The sequence below is a fragment of the Orbicella faveolata genome, unplaced genomic scaffold, assembly GCF_042242905.1.
Source record: "Orbicella faveolata isolate gen_17 unplaced genomic scaffold, um_ofav_v1 contig_35, whole genome shotgun sequence".
In the NCBI taxonomy this organism is placed as follows: Eukaryota; Metazoa; Cnidaria; class Anthozoa; order Scleractinia; family Merulinidae; genus Orbicella; species Orbicella faveolata.
The window spans coordinates 13,313,017-13,323,748 of NW_028301564.1; positions in this window are offsets into that span (position 1 = coordinate 13,313,017).

Genomic DNA, 10,732 nt, shown 5'->3' on the forward strand with positions numbered 1-10,732 from the left:
CTTCCCCAAATATATAATTAACTGGTATAAAATCTCTCTAGTTACGTCATCACTCGTTAAGAATGATACTCCTGTCCACCGGCTCTTGCAATTGATCGAAACTTTCCTCCTTTGGCCTTGAAAAACTTCCTGTAACACTTTCATGACGCTAATACCATCGAGTGTTTCCGTTTTTCATTATCGGTAACGTGTTAGCGCTAATCACGGTTGACAAATAACTTCCCGAGTGGCTGAAGCGTTAAATCTGACACACGGAATCTTTCTTTATTTTGATTTCGATGAGTTTACTTGAACTTCGCACGCGCCACAAAGTTTCGTTTTTGGGGATGGAGAGAATACCCTTTGCGTTCACGATAGTTGTTCCTGCCCTGCTTTTCAGTTTAGCAGAACAAGGGAATGCTGGTGAGTAAATATTCCATCTTTATCTCTACCAAATATGATGCACCTTTTTTTGCTTACGGAACTCAGTGTCACTTTGGTGCCAATGTTATTGCCACGCAAACGTAGCAGACATGATTTGAGGCAAAGAGGAACAATTTTGTACCAAGTATAAAAAGAAAACGATTCGGAAACAGCATGGTTTCTGGTAGCCGAAAAAAAATGTAAATAGGGGAACATTTTATCGAACCCTTCCCCGGCTTAACCTTTTCCAGACCGGGATTTTTTATCTATTTTAACGGGGGAATGATGACGTCATATCACGGGTACATTGTGTCACTCGAACAACCGTCATCTTGGCTCCAACAGCATGGGTCTACCAATCTGGATTCAGTCTTGATTTTTCAAAGACAGAGATAAATCTCTTGTCCAAAGCCGTCAGAAAACGACACGAAATGACTGAAACTATTACTGAAACAATTTTGAGATACCCTACAAGTGCGTTTTAAAAGCTAAAATATTACGCATTTGATAAACTACGCCGAACAAATAGATGCTCCCGTTTTTTTTTGTTTTTTTTTTTTGTTCTTTTTCGTTTGGGTATCATTCCAAACTAATGATGGATACGAAATGTCTCTCGTATCTAGGGATTACAGGGAAACAGTATGAGTGGGAAGTGGAGGGTGGAGGGCCGAAGGTCAGAGGAGTGTTGTATACGTAACGAGTTCCTACGAGACTGATGCCAAAACTTCGATATCTCTCAATCGTGTTGACAACGCAGGCTATAGACATCACGGCTTAGCAAACTGCGAAGTCAAGTTTTTCTTAAGTTAAAGTGGGAGTCCTCGCCTACAAATAACATTTATTATTTCAAGTCCAAATTTATAAGACAGTAATTTCGACAGAGGCAGTGTTTATTTAACCTTTTAAAGGCTTAGACACACATGTTTATTTTTCATTCTTTGTACAGAGAAAGTGCTATATAATATATACGCTTTCACCAAGATGCATCGTTTACTTCAGGATTCTTGGGCGCTATATCAAATTATCATAATTATGTAATTAAAAAGAACAAGTTTCCCCTTCTCAAATACTTTCTTTATCTCTATAATGCTAGGACGATATTGTGTAAATGCGCATGTTTTTCCTGTTCCAATATATCTTAATCGGACTGGATCTTAATTGAGCGCTTTGTTTCAGTCCTTTTCTTTAAGCAGGCGCCCTAGTCAATTTCTACTGTTTCGAGGGAATAAGGACATTCTTACTTTGTTCTTCGGTTTTGCTTACGACATTGTGTAAAATGTATTTCCGCGTGTCTCTTTCTTTTCGACGCAGCAGCTGCGTTTTAGCGCCGCTAATGTTGGTAAGGGACTTACAAAGTAACTGAAATCCTGCATGAATATTGGCCCGAACGTACACAATTTACTCCTTATTTCGCTTTCGGCGTCCTCGAACTTCGCTGACGGAAAAATTTCACAATTTTTGAAATGAATAAATACCCTTTGCTGTCACGATAACTCTTCTTGTGATAGCTCTCAGCGTAGAAGTACGAGGGAATGCTGGTAAGGGAATATGTAGTTACATTGAATTACAGTTTTCATTGCTTCTTTATCGTATACCTTCAAAAGAAATCGGCGAGGAATCAGTCCCGACAACTTGGGCCTGCTGCATTTATTGCACTTTCCAGACTGACATCTGCTAAGGACAAACGAAAGCTAATGGTGGGCAGTATTTGTCTTACAACAATTCTCACTGGTAAAATTTGTACTACACTTTTAAGACTAACAATAAACATCCTACTTCATTCGCAAACAGTAGGATAGCGACTCATTTTGCTCGTCAGTCTGAAAATTTAGTTGGAACCTTTTTCATGTGTCGTTTCAAATTAATTCTCTCGAATTTGTATTTAAATGCTACCGAAATATTCATTTGAAACTTCAATTTCTCACTTTTTATCTTCCTTGGTCGTGCTCAGCCAGAAATATTCAACCGCAGTATTGAAACACATATATTGAAACGAGGCTGTAATCTGGCAGATCGATATTTGCCTAGGACAATTTAAATAAGTACTGAAGGTTTATCTGAAATAAATAAAAATCCCAACAATTATTCAGGTCAGATAAAAGAGGTTTAAAGAGATTAAATGGATTTAAATGATCATTCAAATTTAAAGATATCAAAAGTTTAAGGATGTTCGCACTAATTGTTTCTGCGCATCAATTTTATTTTGTGGAATCAAAACACCACCTGTTTGATCTCTTCCTGTTACCTTTTTTACAACTTGGGAAGCACCTTCTGAAACTAATCCAGCTAATGTAGATAATCCAAGTGTTTTTGTTATTGTGGGTGCAAAAGTACGTCTTAAACTTAGTATGCTTGTTAAAAGGCTTCCACCAACTGGCTTTCTTATATTGGTCTTGGACAGTTTGATATCTATTCCTTTATTGAGTTGTCTGTTCTTATGCAATCTTTTGGCAACATTTGTGGAACATACAAAACGTCATTTCCAGACAGAGCATTTTTTGAAAGTCCGAGAACGATAGTTTCTCGTTTGTGAAATGCACTAGCAAGATCCTGTTTTTGGTTTGGTGATAAATTCACCTTCATTTCAAACAATTGCGTCATATATTATATACGTTATATAAAATTGAAGTCTCATGCAATAACTAATTCATTTCCTATTTTATCAATCACAACCATCTCTTCGTAAAACACAATTGCGTGAACATTGAATGCAGATACTGGAGCAACATTTATTTTGTATCTGAAAATCAACTGTTTGAGATCTCTTGTAACTTTTTCTGCTTGGTTTGTTAAATCAAAATCTACCAAACCAAAGAGACTATTAAAGTTTGAGAGATCAGTTGTGTACCAGAATTATAATCATTTCTTCTTTTTGCATAAGAAATCAAATCATTAAAAATTCTCACCTTACTCTCTGTATCATGCTCAGTCTCCGGGTAAAATATTCCATTTCCGTATTCAAGTCTGCATGTTGTTAAATGACTGGCATTATCACCAGCATTTAGTTTATAGGTATCAAATAAGTAAGGATTTTCTGTTGCAACATCAGTTTTTGCTCTTTGGAGATATACAAATATGTGTTGAAAGTTATCCACACTTACTGATATCTGATAAAAACCACTTGCTTGTGAAGGAGCCGACTTTTGATACATTGATCAAAGATAGGGCCATTTTGTTTCTTTCAAAAACGAGCTGACAAAACTGTCATACAGACTATCTTTTGGAATCAATCTGGGCACCCATGATAGAAAACGGTCAAGAACGACTCTACCATCATCTCCGGCGGCTAATTTTTGAATGAGCTCATCACCATTCTGAAGTGTTATATTAAATTGTAATTGCATTGGTATAAGCATCTTATTTTCTAACACTTTGAAGAAACCATATCTATTGAGAGGAATGATAACATTAACGTCTTGTGGAGCAATACCAGCAGCATTTTGTCTTGTAAGAAGCCGCCTTGCCTCAAATCCCGATTAGCATTAGTTATTGCAGAGTTTGTGTCCAAATACCAAAAACCGTTTTTAGCAACTAATCTGCTGAAATCATCAGAATGTTCTAACAGCTTCTTGACAAAAGTAACCTTGTGAAGATTATCTGTATCATAAACAATGTTATCAGCAGATTTGATCATTAGATGATTTATAAAAGAATGTTAGCCATTGATGACTGTTATTCTATCGTTATCATGATAAGTACCATCAGAGAGCTTTTGTACTTGAAATTGAATTTCAAAATACGCGTTATACCAATAGCAAAACGCTGATCTGTCATTGATTGTAAATTTGTAACCATTTTTGTCTTGGTGCTGACCAGCAACTGGTTCTCTTATCACATCATCAAGTTGGTATCTTACCAACTCATTTCGTTGTAACATTTCACTTGATCTAAAAGCCATTATAATTTTAGTTTAGATAAAATTAGCGTTTTAGTCCTTGTCCTGGTATTAAACGATTCAATATCATATCAGTACTTTCTTCTTTTATTGTTGGAAGTTTTGGTGTTTTTTTGTTTCACACCCCTAAGTCGCTTCATTATCAGATCACCTGATTTTTCTGCTGCTTTTTTACCCAAACGCTCACCAATATGTTCTACTCCAGATTTTATTGCTTTTTTTGCCAATGGTTTGGCAACATTTTGGAATACAGATGATGCTATAGTTGTTATCGGTTTAAATATATTTCAACAATTAATCCATTTCCTTTGTGCTTATACACAAATTTACCCATTTTAGGATGGTAAAACCTTTTGAATTCCTATGGCTTCATATAAATAGATTAGACAATTCTTTTCAATAATAAGCTATAAAAGCTGTATCTGCGCCATTAAGATTTATCTGTCTTCTTTCACCATCGGTTATATATATTCTTATTCGCGAAATGGTGTTCTTATTCACAGGATTAAATGTGACTCTCCGTGGTTCCATAGTGAAACTATATGACGGTTTCAAGATAGATGTGCTAAAACTGTATATTATGCCTGTATTTACTCCATCAACAAGGCTGGTATTAATCAAATCACAGTGTATGTTTAAAATATCTGTGTCTTGACTCAAATTGGGTAATCTTAAACCATAATTGTCAGCATCTTTCAGAATCACTTTGTCAAAGCCAATGAGCTCGTAAAAATTTGATCCAGTCAAGTCAAGTTGGTAATTTGTTTTCAATTTTGTTAATACTCTGAAAGTGCTAGTTTGAAATTCTAACGTTATTGGATATTCATCATCTTTGCCGTCACTTTTTATTACGGTTTCATATTTCAAAAACGCGTTCATGTTAACATAATCATAAACACCAGCTGGAAATGTAAGCTCTTTCCAAGTGGAACCATCATCCGAGCTGTATTTTATTTTCTGATTATTATAACCAGGATTGACGTTAAACCACGTGAACGACATATAAATGATTCTGTTTAAACCAACCACGTATTCATAGTTACTATCCAAAATAATTGGTCCATCAAAATTGGTTACAAAATTGGCTGATTTATTGCTTGCGCTACTGTCATTCAAATAACTTGACAATACAATTTCTCGTTCCATATACAGTTAAGTTAGATTATATTTTGAAATAGATTTCGTGCAATTTATTGTATTGTGATTTATTGATTGCTGATATAGGTAACAATGTGTCTAACAGAGCAACACCCGTGTTTCTCCTCTCTATTGATGTATTATCAGCCATAATCTCTCTTATTATGATCTCTATTTTTTTGAGAAGCAGTGTTTTGGATCGTTGAAAAACATAACGTTTCCACCTTTCTGTTTTCGACTTCCAGATACTTTCATCGTTTTGACTTTAGTTTTGTAATAATTTATATACCGACCCAACACAACATTTGCATTCTGTATTCTTTTCCGATTCTCTCGCCTTTCAGCTTCAGACATTACTCCACTTTTGAATTGTTTTGTGACAGCTGACTGATAACCTTTCAGCTGTTTGCGTCTGAATTCCGCATCTTTGATTATTTTATCAAGATTTCTACGTCATCATAATTTGTTACACCAATATCATCTAGCATCTTGTTAGCCATGTCTTCATCAGCTATCTCATAATCAGGTACTTCATCATGGTCGTATTCTGGAGGTAAATATTGAGGATCAACATAAATCTATTTTTACCTTCCAAAACATCTTTCAACAATTCTTCGTAGGTTGGTGGTTTTGTTTTTCTTGCTCAGGAGGTACATAATCCCCAAAGTTTATTAAACCCTCAACATCTATATCTTCATACGGATCTACTTCAGGCGCATAATCAAGACCACCATTTTCTGCTTCCTTCTTCTTTGTCCTTCGTCTCATTAGTGGTATTTTCAAATTACTAGCCACAACATCATCCAATTTGTTATTGGTTCAAATACTTTTTTGAAAGATGCCTGGCTTGTCTGTTTACCAATATTACTCTGTAATATTGTATCACGAGTATAATTGATTTTATTACCCAATTCAGATTTCTTTTTTACAAGTTCTTTCCACTTTAGTAAGCTCATTATAATATTGAATTAGATAAGACATCATGTACTACATCGCGTACGACTGAAATTATATACCTACACAGTATGAAAATACCAAATTATGATATCAAAGAGGATGTTGGTAATTATAAGCAATTATACCAATTTATGCCTGATCTCTGCTTTCGGATACTAATTTGTGGCCCATCAGGCTCAGGAAAAACAAATTCATTGCTTCATATCATAATCAGTTTACTGTATTTCGATAAATGTTACAATGCATCTATATGCGAAAAATCTCGAACAATCAAAATATGAAGATCTGATGAAGACTTTCAAAAAAATTAGTAAAGACGTTGGTTATGATATATTGGAAGTTAGTAATGATGAAATACAACCAATTTCAGAAATGAATGGTGGTAATCAAAAGCTAGTCATGTTTGATGACTTTGTTTGTGAAAAGAACCAACCGCCATTAATCGATTATTTTATAAGAGGAAGACAGAAGAATTGTTCAGTAATATATCTAAGTCAGAGTTACATGATCTATAAAACTCCAAAGGATATCAGACTAAACCGTAGCCAGTTTTGTATTTATGAGTTTCCATCGGCAAATGAAAAATCACTTTGATGCCGCGAAAACAATGCTGATAAAAAGCTGTATGAAAAGGCTACAAATGATCCATATGGCTTCCTGTATATAGATAAACCACGAAAACCCACCGCTAAGAATTTCAGTGAGAGATTGTAATTTCTAATCTAATTCAATTATATATGTCTTATTCAAACGGAACATTAGGTTGGTCAGGTAAAGTTATTTCATCTGGAACAGTAATAGTGAAGGGTGAAAAAGGAGACCCCGGAATAGGTTATAAACTAACTTCTGATGGCAATTATGATTTGCAAAATAAGAAAGATTGCAATCTGGACACTCCTGATGATCATAAAATTGATGATTTTTTTTCAAATAAGGTATTTGATGACGATTACAACACAAGAATCAGAGATCTCAAGAGTGCCGTTAACAAAGAATATTTGAATGACAAATTTCTGAAAAAAGTGGTAATTATTTTGATGCCAGACAAATGGTAATCAAAAGCACAGAACCGTATTATGATGGGTTATATGATAATAATACCTCAGTCAGTAAGGCTTATGTTGATGCAGAAAACAGTAAGCAAGATATTGCTATTGCTGATAAAACCAGCTAGGCTTATGTTGATACAGAAAACGGTAAGCAAAACATTGCTATTGCTGATAAAACCAACAAGTCATGCTGCAACGCTGATTCGGTTCTTCTTGAGCATATTGATGGAAGAAAAGAGGCTTTGCGAGAAGTATTCGTCAAATTGGATCAAGGTTTGGACGAAAAATTAAGCATCCACGGTGGAAATTCTATAACTGTTGATCTTGATATAGGTAACAACAAAATTATCAATCTAAAACCACCACCAACAAAATACAATGCTGCTTCAAAAGAATATGTTGACACTGAGATATTAAAAGTTGGTGGTGGTGCTCTTTTGCTGGATGGTTCCCAAAATATGGCTGCTGATTCTTCCCACCAGCTATGGATTAGGTGACAGTGTTAGTTGTTTCTACTTCATTAAACATTAGTCATTTATGGAATCGAGGGCTCACAGAATGATGTGAGCTCAGATGTCTTTGATGAGCTGTATTATTTGGAAAATGGCAAATTGACATTCAAAACTGCTGTTGATATTTTGAAATCAATGGAAATGTTGACATGAAAATCATCAGATAAAATAAGTTCAAGATGGTGTCGAAAATAATGATAATGTGAATAGCAAACAGTTCAATGAATTTGAAGATGACCTTGTAAAATTTTTCAGAAGAGAAATGCAAACCAAAATCGATCCTTTGAACGATAAAATTACTGAACTAACGACAAAAGTATTCGTTGTTGAAAGGCAAATAGTCAAAGTGACGTTACATGAACAGCTGTTCAAAAGAATATTTGAATTTTAGGCCGATATTATTAGATCCTGAAGAGTTTAACCTTTTGAATACCAACTACGCATATATGCGTAATTAATGGTCGTGCTCTTTGTACCACTTGTGACGTCATCAATTTAAATGTCATCAGATATTCTTGATAAGCAGATAGTAGTACTGGACTAGGCCTTTCCGTGCAATGGTCAGGTTTAGATATCGACGACATTCCGATGTCGCAAATCGAAAAACAACGTTATCAGTTTTAGTGCAAAAACGGTGGTAAAATGGTCCACTACGCCTATCATTGATCAAGGTCCATTTCTAGGCTTCGCCCGTAATTAACATCCAACTTTTCACGGCAGCCAGAAAGAACATACAATGCAAAAGGAAGCCACTTGTGAGTTCTTTTTGAATAATTCATTAGTTGCAGGTGTGCGAAGTGGTAAGATTTCAGTTGATCTTGGCCCGAGGATTTCAGATGCGGTAATTAGAAGGTCGCGGGCTTGCATCCTGGTGTGGCAACTTCTTTTGTTTTCTTTCGAGCTATTAAAGTGTACTTTGCATTTACATAGGCTGTGAAAATCAAGAAAGGTTCCAGTCATTATAGTGATATAAAGACTTAATAAAACGAGCCTGTGTGGCATGATATTTGAATTAATTCGCGGAGAAAAAAACGTTTGAGAGTGAGACCCTAGCTGATACGTTTTGGCAACGCTTTGGTTAAAAGATGAAAAAGCTATAAACAAATCGAATTATACACCCATTCGTTTGCATAACAAATAATCTTTAATTTGGGAGCACCTCAGCACAACTCCAAGCGCGAAAGATCAGTTCATTGCTTTGGTAGCCATTTTGTTCACAATAGTCGGGCAAAACCAGAGGAAGCGTGGGACGAGTGAATTTCTTCTTCCCTAAATAACTGCTATAAACTCTTTCTAGCTACGCTATCACTTGTTAAGAATGATTCTTCTACACACCGGTTCTCAATCGAAACTTTCGTCCTTAGGCCTGGAAACAACTTCCTGTTGCGCTTTCATTGCGCTAATACTGCCCTTGCAAGCATGTTCCTTGTTCGTGAATTCCGCGTTCTTAGCTTGGGAATTCAACACCACAGTAACAGGGAAAATCGTAAGAGTACCCCCTAATTAGAAGCTCATTGCTAAGCATTTTCGCCTTTAATTCGGTTATAGGTAGAAAATATCTGTCTTACACTTAGTTTACTCTTAATTAAGCATATCAAGGTCGCCTGTTGTTATTTGTATCGAATGTCCGCTTAATGATGGAGGGGATGTTGTTTAGATTTCTTCCTTTATGGTAACAACTTCCTGCAACAAATTTTAATTGTTTTTGTGCATTCCTTGTTCGTGTTTATCGTTGTCTTTTAAGTTGCTTTTACATTATAGAAGGTAGTTGCTTACATATTGACGTTAAGGTTTCCATTGCTTTCTCAAAAGATTTTTTTTCTTTTTTTGTCTTCCTAGACGGTTCATCATTATCTTAATTCACGTTAAAGTCACGTAAAGTTAAAGAGAACCAAACAATCTTTGAAAGTTACATCCCCAGGGATGGTTAATGTATATATTATTTGGTGTGGGGAAAATCCCTCCGTTGATAAGTTTCGTCGTACAGATGCATGGAAATACTTATTGAACGTATACCTTAATTACGTTTATATCTTACCGCGCCGAACAGTGATTTCGGAATTAAGTTTTTTGTTACTTTGTTGTCAAATTAGCGAAATGCCACAAACGTTAATACAGAACCCCTTCGCCGAATCTAAGCATTATATGTGTGATCATAAAATCGATTGGAACTTCCAACATCACTTTTACTGACTTTGCCGATAAGTGAATGTCAAAGGGAGTGATCATTTAGATGTTTATGACGACTGAGACTTGATTTTGGTCAAAACAGCTAAGTTAACGTGTGAAACAGAAGTATTAAAACAAACAAAAAACGTTGTCGAATAATTTCACTCGAGGCAATACAAACTGACAAAACATAGATATACTTGACCCTTCAACTTAGACACCGTTGGCGTAAGAAAACTATGGTCAGCAATATTCTTCATGTGAAAACAAAATATATCGAGGACGACGCTGGGAAGTTATAACGCCTGCACGTTAATGTGCTTCCATTTTTCCTGAAGTGATGAACGGAAATGGAAAGAATAAGTTTAAGCTATATTCCCATGTTCAGCTTCTTTTCCCAGACCAAGCTTGTTGGCTTTTATTATGGTTTGGGGGAAATACCATTACTTCTGGTAGAAGTATAGTGTAGAATTTTCCACCTATACATGCCTTCATGCGCTTTCTATTGAGAGTTTTGCTGACCATAGCAATAGAACAATCGATCACCGCGTGAGAACCTTGTCCAGTAGAGTACAATGTCTACCAAGTAATGCATTCATCGCTGCATTTGA